This window comes from Musca domestica, unplaced genomic scaffold (genome assembly GCF_030504385.1).
Source record: "Musca domestica strain aabys unplaced genomic scaffold, Musca_domestica.polishedcontigs.V.1.1 201, whole genome shotgun sequence".
NCBI lineage: Eukaryota > Metazoa > Arthropoda > Insecta > Diptera > Muscidae > Musca > Musca domestica.
This window is the reverse complement of record NW_026712252.1, coordinates 874,037-887,345: the sequence shown is the minus strand read 5'-3', so window position 1 is coordinate 887,345 and position 13,309 is coordinate 874,037. Positions and strand designations below refer to the sequence as shown.

Here is a 13,309-nt window from a genome sequence, read left to right as displayed (position 1 = left end):
CAAAGTTCTTCTCCTACCCCTAAGAATGCGGTGTGTGTGAATCCCAGCTGAATTTTGTGAAAATTTGGTCAATTACCCTCAAAATACTGAAAATGAAGAGCTATCATTATATCGAATATTTTTACGATGAGTTTAGTGCCCACTCAGATCCAGGACTGATACCTGATTTGGTTGCAAGATACCGATAATCACGAAGTATTGTCCTGCATTATTATCAAATTGCTGCTGATTTGTGTGAAAATTTGAAATACTGGAAATCAGAAGAAATCTGGATTTCAACAAGGGAATATGTCCAATTAGACATGGGTGGAATATGCGGCATTAATCTGAAAACAGATGGTGTAAGTATATACTGAATTTAATTGCATTCCATAAATGCGCCCTTCGACTGCTCAAAAGCATCATACTTAAAATTGCAATAAAAACCACAAAATAACATAAAAAAGTACTCTCATATATTTACAGTTTTCGTTCATTTCCATTTGTTTTGTTTTTACAATATGTATTTAATATATAGTAGCGATGTACATATTTCGGCAACTGTTCGTTGAACTTTTTGTTTTTGTAACTCTATATTTGTAAAACAATGCATGTTTTTTGTTTTGTTTTCTTTAAATATGTTTGTTGTTATAAAATAAGACAGTCCATGATAGTGATTACTATTTCTCTTCATTAAGATCATTGTTTTCTGAAATTTGTTCTAATTTAGCACATGCTGGTAGGTGTGTTTGACGATTACAAATAGGTGTTACTTATTTATATATAGAGCTTTTGTTACAGTTTTATTTGAGAAATGTATGTGTGTATGGAATGCAGTTTAGTGTAGAAAAAGTTTTGTTAAATAAAAACAAGAAAAATAAATATATAATTGGCTTTAGGAAAACTTAATACAAAAAACGTTTAACTTAATAAAAAAGGACAAATTTAAATATTGCTAGACGGCTTATTGGAAATCTTGTGAGTCAAGTTTCAACGCAAGTATTTTCTATACTCTTATAGATAGTTTTTATTAAAAACTAATTTTGTTTTGTAGTTTGGACATAGGAGCAGGTGGTGACAAGGTGAAAGGAGGGACAAGACAACAAGAAGAACTTTCAATATTGTAAATTGGTATATTCTAAATCAAATCATAAGGGCTTATGTACAAAATCTATAGAGAATTATCACACGTAGTCTAGTTGTATGTAGACCTGTTTAACACCTATCGACTCGAAAATCATGCGAGCATGTGTAACAACATATTTGGGATCGATATTTCTTGATACTTCTAATTTGATTGCTCCTACATAGGTATCGGAGCATAACGTCCAAAAGTGAGGTTCTTGCACTGCATACACACCAGCCAAACCGGTAACCTTTTGGTAGCACTGAGGTAGTAAACGATCTAAAGCAACCGGCTGGCGTTGCATTAGTACATATATTGATTCCTTGATCAGACTCATTACCGACAATACAATGAGTACTGAGATGAAGATTGAACAAATTGGATCGGCAATCATCCAGCCGAATAAATGCATTAATACTGCCGATATAATAACACCAACTGAGCCGAGTGTATCGGCCAAAATGTGTAGGAAGACACCGCGCATAATTTGTGAATTACTGCCACCTCCGGATAGATCATCGCCATGTGAATGACCATGGGAATGTGAGTGGCCGTGTCCTGTAAAAGAAAACAATTTACAAGATTAGCAAATAAACCAAATCAAAAAACGTTATCAGACTTTTCAAAACAAACTTTTCCGTAAATTATTCAATTCATTCTTACCATCATCCATAGAAATAGCCTGATGCCCATTGGCATCAATTAATGGACTGCTGCTACCATGCGAGTGTCCATGACCACCATGTGAATGACCGTGACCGCCACCACCATGTGAATGTCCATGGCCACCACCATGATTAAAGGCATAAATACCAACTAGATTCACTAACAAGCCCAACACAGATACCACAAAAAGTCGTTCATGCTTGACTTCTGGTGGTTCTATGAGACGTTCTACGCCCTCGGACAATATAAAGAATGCTACAAATATCAGAAACAGGCTATTAACAAAACCAGCCAAGACTTCTGCCCTCACATAGCCATAGGAGAAACGTTCATTAGCCCTCATTTGGTGATCACTGATGCTGCCAGACCCGCCAACAAGCCCGTACAGTCAAAGAACATGTGAAACGAATCCGATATGAGACCTATAAAAATCAAAGCACAATATATTAGCTTATCTGTACACAATCTTTGACAAATCATTAGCGTAAACAGATACGATTGTGGTTATCTTATCTTAACCCAACTACTTACCCAAACTATTGGTCAAAATTCCGTAGAACAGCTCAACAAATGCAAAACTTAAATTTAACATAAGAAAAAGAAATAAATTCCGGGAATTTTTATCTGAGAATATTAAACGCTTCCAGCTTTTGAGTGTCTCCTTGATGCGATAGGCGAAATTACCGCGATCTCTATGTGTCAGGGGAAGCATGGTCATGGCTTTTTAAATTATCTGCAATTAACAAACGACGGTTAAACAATTATCGGAAACATATTCTTGGATTACGGTTAATCTTTGCATACGTGGTGTTTACATTCATTCTCTCTTACCCGTGTTTGTCCGTCGTGTTTTGTTGTCTCTGGCTGGCTGGATGGATGTCAGAACGTCTTGTTTTTTGCAGGCAACTACTTAATAGTTTGTATGGTTTGTTGATAGCTAATGCTTCTCAGTGGCCTCAGGAGACCTTTTCTTAATTAGTATTTTATTTAAAAAATTAACATTTTCCTTAAGTTTTTCCAAAATCAGGTTAATCAAAGGTAAAATACAAAAATATATATGTGAGAATCAATTAAATTGACGTTTTGATGACACTCCAAATAAGAGTTGCCAAGTTGAAAGTTAACTTGAAAGAGTAACCGGTTAATTGTTACAAAAAGAGAGAATCATTCTAAAGCGAGTAAATACCTAATAGCATGTTTCCATTGGAAACCGAACAACGTTGTTCGCTCTCAGAATTAGGTACACGAATTAACCCGTTCATACGGCACGATTCGTAATTCATAGTAAAATAATTCCTTTTTTAAAAAAATTGTTTGTTGATTTTTAAGGGAATTTATACGAAAATACATGAAATTCTCACTAATATGAATATAAGAAATGTTTGTTTTTCTCCCAAATTTATTATATCATTAATTTTACAATTTTCATTCACGTTTTCAACTTTTTGTGTAAATGTTGACATTTTGAACATATTTTTGTGTTTTTCCATTTTTTAAATTCTGCTGAAGAGACACTTGTCAAATATTTTTCTGCCGATAGAAACATTTTGAAAATATTGACTATTTTGTTTGCAGTTTTCTGTAGAAATTTTAACTCGTGGACCAAATGCGTACCTCGAATGAGAGAGAAAACAAAATTTACTTTCGTTTGAATGTACATACGCCATTCAACATTGTAGTTTTCATTCATAATTTTCAGTCTTCCCAAAATTTTTTAAAATTTCATTAAATTTTTCTATTTATAATTTTTAATGTCATAATTTATTTTTTCGATAAATGCTCTCATTTGTTAGTACTGGGACATATTTTTCGTTGTTCTGAGAGTGATTTGATTTGAACAACGTACAAATATGAGTGTTCGCTCAGGAATTTTGTGTGAAGAATTAGGTAGTTTTTTCATAGTTAAGGGTCAAACAACGAATAGAGAGCGAATCAAGTGCAGTGGAAACGCCACATAAAACTGGCTTAAAACCACAAAATTAAGGCAAAGCTTAAATGCAAAAGCTTGAGAATTCTTGCATTTGTGAAAAAACAAATGGTAAAATTAAAAATTAGATCATATAGGGTATTGCAAAAGCTTGATAATTAATGCATTTATAATAAAAGTAAAACAAATAGTATAATAAAAAATGAAAGGGATGTTATTGGCGCCATTAAAAGAATGCCTTAACAGAGAGACCACACTAGCTTTGCGTTGTTTCAGAGACTTCAAAAATCATAAATGAAAAATCTGTTTTGACTGCTGGGACAATGAACTGCCAAACTGATTTTGAAATTGAAAATGTTGAATGAAAATGTATTGAAATTTGTAAAATTGTTGAAAAATGCATAATCTAACAACCTCCTATTGGCGCCGTATAAAAACATTAAAAATCTACTTATTTTTGATAAAACATTTAAAAATATTGACATATCAATGTTCTCAAGCGTTGATGCATCTACCTATATTCTTCTACCATGTCTAGATCATGCAATAAATCCTGATAATATGGATTAATCCGAAAAAATATTGTATCTGAACATGTAATTACGTTAATACAAGGCTTTTGGTTTTCAACAATTTACCGTATATCACCATTATTTTTTCCGTAATTGTTATTTATATTTTCGTATAAAATAGAAAACACAAAAGGAATTGCCAAAAAAAATTGCCTGTACGAGAATTTTTTTCTTATTTCCATTGCTCTTAGATCTCTCTCTCATTGCTACTAGTCAACTTTGCTTTAGGCCAGTTTATTTGTGACAAGTCTCTGTTTGTAGGAGGGAGGAGTAAGGGGTATTGCTCTAATATTAAATTTAATTATTTTTGTATAACTCGATATAAATTAAGAAACTTAATTAAATACTGAAAACAAAATCAAAACATCAGCAAGATTTCCTCATTAATATCTTACAATTTTCTCCTATCTTAAATAGCTAATTCCAATTGCAATTTATTACCCCTCAAACTCGACAGCACATTGGCAACCCTGCCACAAATGAAGAACTACTACAACAAACTGTCAAATGCCGGTGAAAGCATTGAGAAGAAAGAGATCAAAACAAACTCGTAAAAGTTTTTCACATCTGTTTTAAAAATAGAATTTTGAAAATTCCTTCGGCGACGATTTCCTCAATTCTCTCACATGCAATTCAATTGTTCTGAAAAGATCGTGGGTGATCGAGAAAATTCGGGTCAAAAGAAAATTTGTTTTCTGTGAAGAGTGGGGAAAATCTATAAAAGGTACAATTGCAGCCAACACATTTGGTAATAACTACGAGATACGTGACTCATAAAGATAATAATATTAACAAAATTGAGATATTTTCAATATTTGTGTTCTTGTAGAATCAACGGAAAGTGAAAACCATTGAATATTTAACGTAATGACAAGTTCGAATGCAACAGATGACCAACAGCAAGGGGCGGAGGCTCTAACCTATAAAGATAAAGGTAATCAGGCCTTTAAAGATGGCAAATACGATGAAGCCATCAAATTGTACACACAGGCCATAAAGAAGGGTGAAAAACATAAAGAGTTACCAATATTCTATAAGAATCGGGCTCAGGCCTATTTGAAGGAGTCCAAATGGGAAGAAGCCTTGGCTGATTGTAATGAATCATTGAAATTGGCACCGAAAGACCCGAAAGCCTTATTCAGACGTGCCCAAGCCTACGAAGGTTTGAAGAAGTATCCCGAAGCCTACAAAGATGCCACAGATTTGTTAAGGCAGATCCCGGTAATCAGTCCGTGCAACCAATGCTGAAACGCTTGCATTTGATTGTCCAGGAAAAAGCTGCCGAAAATGCCAAGACTTCCAACAAAGTACAACAAATGATGGAATTGGCCTTTGAAATGGCAACACCCATTGATAAACGCCGTTCGGCGGTGAACAATCTCTTAGTTTTAGCCAAAGATGAAGTTGGTGCTGATATGCTGTACAAGGCTGGATGTATTCCGAAAATTGCATCAATTACAAAGGTGGAAAAGACGCCGATATTTATGTCAATTTTGTACGTGTGGTAGCGGAATTGTGTGCCAATTCAGTGGACCGCACCAAGGGTGTTTCTAACCGAACTTGGGTGTACCATGGTTCATGCGGGTGCTCGATCACAAGCACGAAGAACGTGTTTCAGCTGCTCAATATTGTTTACAGACAATTCTCAATGCCCTCTCTGGCATGGACATCAAACCCGATAGCAAACCCAACAAGGAATTGGTTAAGGAGAATCAAAAGGAAATCGATACCATGCTGTCATGTCTCTTGTACAGTGTTACAGATCGTACTATTTCGGACCTGCACGTGATGCTGTTATTGAATTGCTAACACGTAATGTCCACTACACAGCTCTGGAATGGGCTGAACGTTTGGTAGAGTTAAGAGGTCTTTTCCGTTTGTTAGATGTATGCTCCGAGTTGGAGGAATATAAATATGAAAGTGCCATGGACATTACACCCTCTTCGCGTACTATTGCATCAGTCTGTTTGGCTCGCATCTATGAGAATATGTATCACGATATAGCCCGTGGCCGTTTATGGAGCAAATTGATGAGTACATCAAGGACAAGCTATTGGATCCTGATCTAGAGTCCAAGGTTAGAGTAACAGTTGCCATTACTTCCCTGTTGTTGGGTCCTTTGGATGTGGGTAATCAAATTATGGCCGAGAAGGTATTCTACAAATGATTTTGGCCATGGCCACCACCGATGATGTTTTGCAACAGAAAGTGGCCTGTGAATGTATCTATGCCGCTGCCTCCAAGAAGGACAAAGCAAAGGCCTTGTGTTCCGGTGGTGTGGATATTCTGAAGAAGCTCTATCACTCCAAGGATGATGGTATACGTGTTCGTGCCCTGGTGGGTCTTTGCAAAATTGGTAGTTATGGCGGTGAAGATGCAGGCATTCGTCCATTTGCTGATGGCGCCATCTAAAGTTGGCTGAAGCTTGTCGTCGTTTCCTCATCAAACCCGGTAAAGATAAGGATATTCGCCGTTGGGCTGCGGATGGTTTGGCCTATTTGACCTTGGATGCTGAGGTCAAGGAGAAATTGATTGAAGATAAGGCTGCAATTCATGCTCTTATTGATTTGGCCCGCACCGGAGATCAGTCGTGTTTGTATGGTGTGGTCACGACTTTTGTGAATCTATGCAATGCCTATGAGAAACAGGAAATCTTACCGGAAATGATTGAATTGGCCAAATTTGCCAGGTTCACATACCCGAAGAACATGACTTGGATGATCATGACTTTGTACAAAAACGTATTGCAGTCTTGGCCAATGAAGGCATTACCACAGCCCTGGTGGCTTTGTCAAAAACGGAAAGCAATAATTCACGTGAGCTGATTGCACGTGTGCTCAATGCCGTTTGCAGTCTGCAAGAATTGCGTGGTAAAGTTGTTCAGGATGGTGGTGTTAAGTGTCTGTTAAATGGCTCTAGAGGGTACAGGACAAAGGTAAACGTCATGCTTCGCAGGCCCCTGGCACGTATTGGCATTACTATCAATCCCGAAGTAGCCTTTGCCGGACAAAGAAGTTGGGATGTCATTCGACCTCTATTGAATTTATTGCCACAGGAATGCACAGCATTGGAGAATTTTGAAGCCCTGATGGCCCTCACAATTTGGCAGCTATGAATGAAACTGTACGCTTGCGTATACCTCGAAGAACAAGGTTTGACGAAAATGAATTCTACCTAATGGAAGATCATGAATGCTCACCCGAGCGGCGGCCCCAATGTCTCTGCAACATGGTGATGTCCGATGAGGCAATCAAGAAGTTCGAAGGCGACAATGATCGTGTGAAATTCTTGGCCTTACTTTGTGAGCTGGAAGACGAAGAAACGGTTAAGGGCGTGTTCCGGTGCCCTGGCCATATTGAGTTCTAGTTCAAAGAAATGTATTAAAAAAGATCTTCGACATTAAAAATTGGCTTGAAATTTTACATGTTCTCATCGCCAATCCCAGTCCCGCGGTACAACATCGTGGTGTTGCTCTCATATTGAATATGATCAATGCCGGCGAAGATATTGCCCGGGAACTTTGCAAACAGATATTATGGAATTGTTGAGCGGTCTTTCGCAGTTACCTGACGAAGTCGTGCCAAAGCCCAGAGAACTGGCGCTGGAGTGCCTGAAGGCTGCGGAAAGTTTTAAGCTGATCGAAAAAGCAGAATAAATGCAATTAAGAGATTTTAGAAATGCCGAAAAAAGTTAAATACATTTTCATCATATTATTTATATATTTACATACATAGTTGTGTTGTTTTTTTAATCATCAGCAATGTATTTTAATTTAATCATTAATTCTTCATTTAAACATCTGACAATAATTGTATGTTATGTACTTAGATTAGTGAATTGTTTCACTGTATTTCTTTTCTGTTTTTACGAAGAGTAAAAATAAAAATATTTTTATAAATGTTTTTTCATATAAAATGGAGATTTTTTAATTTTTTGAAAATAATTGGGTCCATGTTTCGCCAATTCATCCACGTAGCTGGTACCTCCTTATTCATGTTCATGTTACCCACCGTCTTTAAAGCCTGGAATGATTGGTACACGACCCTATTAAAATAAACATCCATCTATCTTAGAACTTACTTATGTCTTAGCAATGCGACCCTATTTTTATAAACTCCACCATGGAAAGGTGGTGCAGGGTATTATGGTATGAAGATATGCGTCTGTCTGTCAGTGGAACTCAAGATATGACCCATATTATTTGACGTAGAGCTTTGAAACACAATAGAGCTTTGAATCCATACTGGTGGATGGATGGTTCGCATTGAAAATTAGCTATATCCGTCCACATTATTCTATAGCCCTCCATGGAATGGTAAATTCGGATTTTCGGTATTTTGACGTGTTGTAACCACATTTTCTATTGGATTTGTTTTAAAATTTATAATTTTAACGTGTTCTAGCTCCGAGCCAGAACATTGTCTATATAGGACCAAGTTTTCCCATATGTCCCACCAAAAATAAAACTTCCAAAATTCGGTGTTTAAAGGATTTTAGGCACAATTTTCAAGGAAGTGTTTAAAATTTGTTATTTAGAGTTTGTAATGAGTTCTGTCTTCGATAGCAGAACATTTTTATATAAATCGACGTATTTCTATAGGCCCTTTCTAGGCATATCTCCCAATATTGGGCATTTTGATGATTTGAGCCACATTTCTAACGGAGTTGTTTGAAAGTCGGTGTTTGTACTTCGAAGTGGGTTCTAGTTTCAGTGGCAGAATATTGTCTAGATAGGTCCTCGTCTGGCTATAGCGTTCATATAATGGTACCTTTGGATATGCGGTATTTTTACGATTTAAACCACATTTTTCATGGAATTGTTTCAAATTTGATATTTGAAATTCGATTCGAAAATCGATAACTTTCCCTGTAGCAGAACATTATCAATGTAGGTTCACTTTTGGTATGACGCCCATATAACGATTGTTTTTACAGCAACTCTTGTTTGTATCCTGATAATCCGGGCTGTAAACAAAGTTCTTCTGGAGTGAGTGGGGGTAATTTTGGCTGGGCAATTAAAGAGGTGCAGCGTATTGTGCTGGCCGGACAGACGCACATCTTCGTCAATTCGAACCCAATACGAATTGAGACGACTGCTCCAACCTGAACGTTATTTGTTCAAAAACTAGGTATGTCTGCTGCAATGAATGGGTATGAACTTCGAGGACGGCATTCAGAATTATTGATGGCATCTGTGACTGATTCAATAGAAATGTCTTTCAGACCAACCTCATAGGTTTCTTGATCTAGAGGCTATCTCCTCTAGATCATGTATGTCCTTCCTTCTTCTTCTCCCTCTCTAGATCATGTACTCTGAGATCAATATCGATAGAAGATCTAACAGAGAAAGATTCGGCTGGGCTGTATTAAACCTTTTTGATTTAAAAATATTTTTTTTGTCATAACCAGTTGTAGTGTTCATTGGGCACTATTCTGCTTGGCCGAACTGGTTCGTCAGACCCAACAAAGTATATACATTCTTGATCAGCGTAAAATACTAAATCGATTTAGCGACGTCCGTCTCTCTCTCTCTCCATCGAACGAATTGGGACAGAAGGCTAAAATTTTGCACACATGTGTATTTTGCGCGTAGGCAGGTTATGTTCGTAAATGAGTTAGGTCGGTCCACGTTTTCGTATAGCCTCCCATTTAACGGTACCTCTCAATAGTAGGTATTTTGATCATTTTAGCGACATTATAGACCGGAATTGTTTGGAATATCGTATTGGATGATCTTGATAGATATTTTAACTTATAACGGGAAAATATCTATGCAGGCCCACGTCTTCGTATACTCCACAAATAACGGTACCTCACAATATTCGACATTTTTATGGTATTGGAACCATTATTGACCGGAATTGTTTCAAATTTCAGATCTAAAGTTCAAATTCTTATTGGAAGTTCGAAAATTATCTATGCATGTCCTTGTCTTTGTATAGCACCTCCCCCACCAATTAACGGTTTTCATTTAAACTGTATTTTTTGACGAAATTTTTTTAAAGCTTACCAAGTTTCTTGTTGTTGTTTCTGTGCCATATTTAGCTAAAAATGCTTACCGGTGCTGGCATGCGACAAAATCAATTCAAAATATTATTATAAACGAAAAACTGCAATCATTCAGCAAATTTGCGACAGTTTACAGCGGCAATCACCTTCTTGAGAACTGTTATCAGTAACGTGTGGCCATATATAGAATTCATTGGCAGCTGGCAGAAGAAATACCAGTACAACTTTACGTCAGATGTTCAGATAAAATTCAAAATAGTAATAACAAATGTTGGAAATTATTATTATCAACAATGAAATTTAATATTTTTGAAAAGACTAATTGTTTTTGTTGCTTTTTTTTACTTGGAGGGAACGTGCAATTATTGTCGTCGGTTGGGTGGGCATGTCTACAAGGCAATGTGATAATAAAAAAATAGAGCAAAGATGACACTGATCTATGACAAAGATTTGATTCCCAAATGTTGTTTGGACTCCGGAAAATCAATACTTCATAATTGCAAATTAATGCTGGAAAAGGAGACTTTCTGAGAACTTTTCGTATATTTGGTGAGTTGATCTGTTATAGTACTTTGTTTGGGCCCGCTCGCTAGCTATCTTATCGTTTATATTTCCATTTTAGGCGAAGGCGTTTTTTACAATTTCTTATCAACTATCATTTTAAGCAACACTAAGGTTAGCTAAGCGTTTAGTAACTGCGAAATTTTCGCATAAAAGGCCTCAATGAGAGAGAAAGTATTTTAATTCAAAGTTTAGCATTCAAACTGTACAGATTAGACTAGTTCCCGCAACAAAAAATGAGTCTCTATAATGCCGATGAATTGGAAGCCCCGTCATGGATAAATCAAGAATTTTTGGAAAAAGTTCTGACACAATATGAAAATAATGTGGATGTTGAGGTTGGTTGGTTCACAAAGTTTAAAGCAAAGAAAAGTCATTTTTTCTTGAAAAAAAGAGGTGTAGGAGAATATTTCTGCTACTTTCCCTCAGGCTTCTATATGAATTGGACAAAGTAAAGGATGAACGCCTTAATTAATTTTTTTTCTTTTTTTTTATTTTTTTTTTCTCCACAGGTGGTGCAATTCGATTTGAGTCCGGCCAGCATGAAAGGTGACCATTATGCCAGCATTATGTTCCGTTGCAAGGTGCAATATCGTTTCGATAAAAATGCCAGTGTTAAACATAAATCAATGATTATTAAAACCCTACCCATGGAGGAGGGTTTCAAGAGGGAAATGCTGATGGAATCGAATTTGTTTGAAACTGAAATCGATATGTATGCCGAGACATTGCCCAAAATTGAAAAGATTTGGCAGATTGTGGCGAACCCACCAAACTGTCTGCAGAGTAAGTCCATGAAATTTATTTTATATTTGAAAATTGAAAACTATTTTTAAATTTTTTTCTTTTAGACTCATCTATTATGCCCTGGAACCGCATAAGGTTATCATATTTGAAGATCTTTGTGAATCCGGCTACGATACCATACGATCACGTTTCCTCAACGAAGATGAAATCAAGGCAGTCTATCAAAATTGGCCAAATTACATGCCGTCTCCTATATGTTGGGTCACAGTGAAGAACACGAATTGGTTACCAAATATCAATATGGCATTTTGAGTATGGATAGCCCACAGTTAGAGCAAATGATGGAAGATGGCTTGCGTAATTTCATTGATATGCTATCGTGTCACGATGAGTTTGATGTTTACTATCAAAAAGTTAAGGCCATGAAACATTTGGTAAATCCGAATAGTAAAAATCTCTATAAAGCCTATCAGCAGCAGCAACAGAGCAAGGGAGATATTTTTGTCCTGAATCATGGTGATTTTCACATGAAGAACATGATGTTCCGTTTTAATAAGAGCAATCAAATGGAAGATTGCATTATGGTTGACTATCAGATTAGTTGTTATGCCCCGTCGAACATTGATTTGGTGTATTCACAAAATGATGTTGAGTTCGGAATTGAGATTAAAACGTCATGAATTAATGCAGTACTATTTTACGGAATTCATAAGGATTCTTAAGAAGGTTAACTATCAAGGGGATTTGCCATTGTATTCGGACTTTCAAATATCCGGTTTGAAATATCGGCATTTTAGTAAGTTTTTTTGAAATCATTATAATCATAATGATAATTTTAATTTAATTAATTAATTTAATTTTAATTTAATTAATTTAATTTTACTTAGTATTATTATTGTTATTATTATAATAATATATTATTATTATTAGTATTATTAATATTATTATTTTATTATTATTATATTATTATTATTATATTATTATTATTATATTATTATTATTATTATTATTATTAGTATTATTATTATTATTATTTTTGTTAATATTATTATTATTACTATTATTATTTTTATTTTCATTATTACTATTATTATTATTATTATTATCTTTATTATATTATTATTATTATTATATTATTATTATTATTATTATTATTATTATTATTATTATTGTTATTATTTTATTATTTTTATTGATATTTTTATTATTATTGTTTTTTATAGTTATTGCTATTATATATGATTGTTATTATTATTTGTTTAATATTATGTTTACTAATACGTTTTAATTCTATCGTTTTTGCAGCCATCTTTTTAGTGTCCACCTTCCTACCCATGGTTGTGGTTTCATTGGCAAATCAGCCGAGGATCTGAAAAATGTCGATATCGGCAAACAGTTTGAAAATCCTGATATGATGTCCATGGTTTATCGTATGCCCGGTTTTGTCGAAGAAGTTCGTAAATTTATGCCAATTTTACTAAAGGAGGGCTACCTGGATTGAGATTTGAGAATATAATTGATTTTTATTTTATTTTATGGTTGTTATTAAAATAAGTAAAATTGTTATGATTATTTATAGTATTTATGTAAAATAGTTCATAATATTTATGAACATTTACATATGAATATATCAATAAAGTAAAAAGGAATTTATGGAAATGTACGGTAGTTTGGTAATATAATATTATAAAAGTCTTAAATCTGGAACCAGGTACCTTTTAG

General features: G+C 35.1%; 3 pseudogenes; 2 read left to right on the top strand and 1 right to left on the bottom strand.

Moving 5' to 3' along the window:
• Window positions 1-433: 433 nt before the first annotated feature.
• Window positions 434-2,863, bottom strand: LOC131802406 (zinc transporter 7-like; annotated as a pseudogene).
• A 1,984-nt stretch (window positions 2,864-4,847) lies between these two features.
• On the top strand, window positions 4,848-8,045 carry LOC131802407 (protein unc-45 homolog B-like; annotated as a pseudogene).
• A 2,916-nt stretch (window positions 8,046-10,961) lies between these two features.
• On the top strand, window positions 10,962-13,201 carry LOC131802405 (uncharacterized; annotated as a pseudogene).
• The last annotated feature ends 108 nt before the right edge of the window (window positions 13,202-13,309 follow it).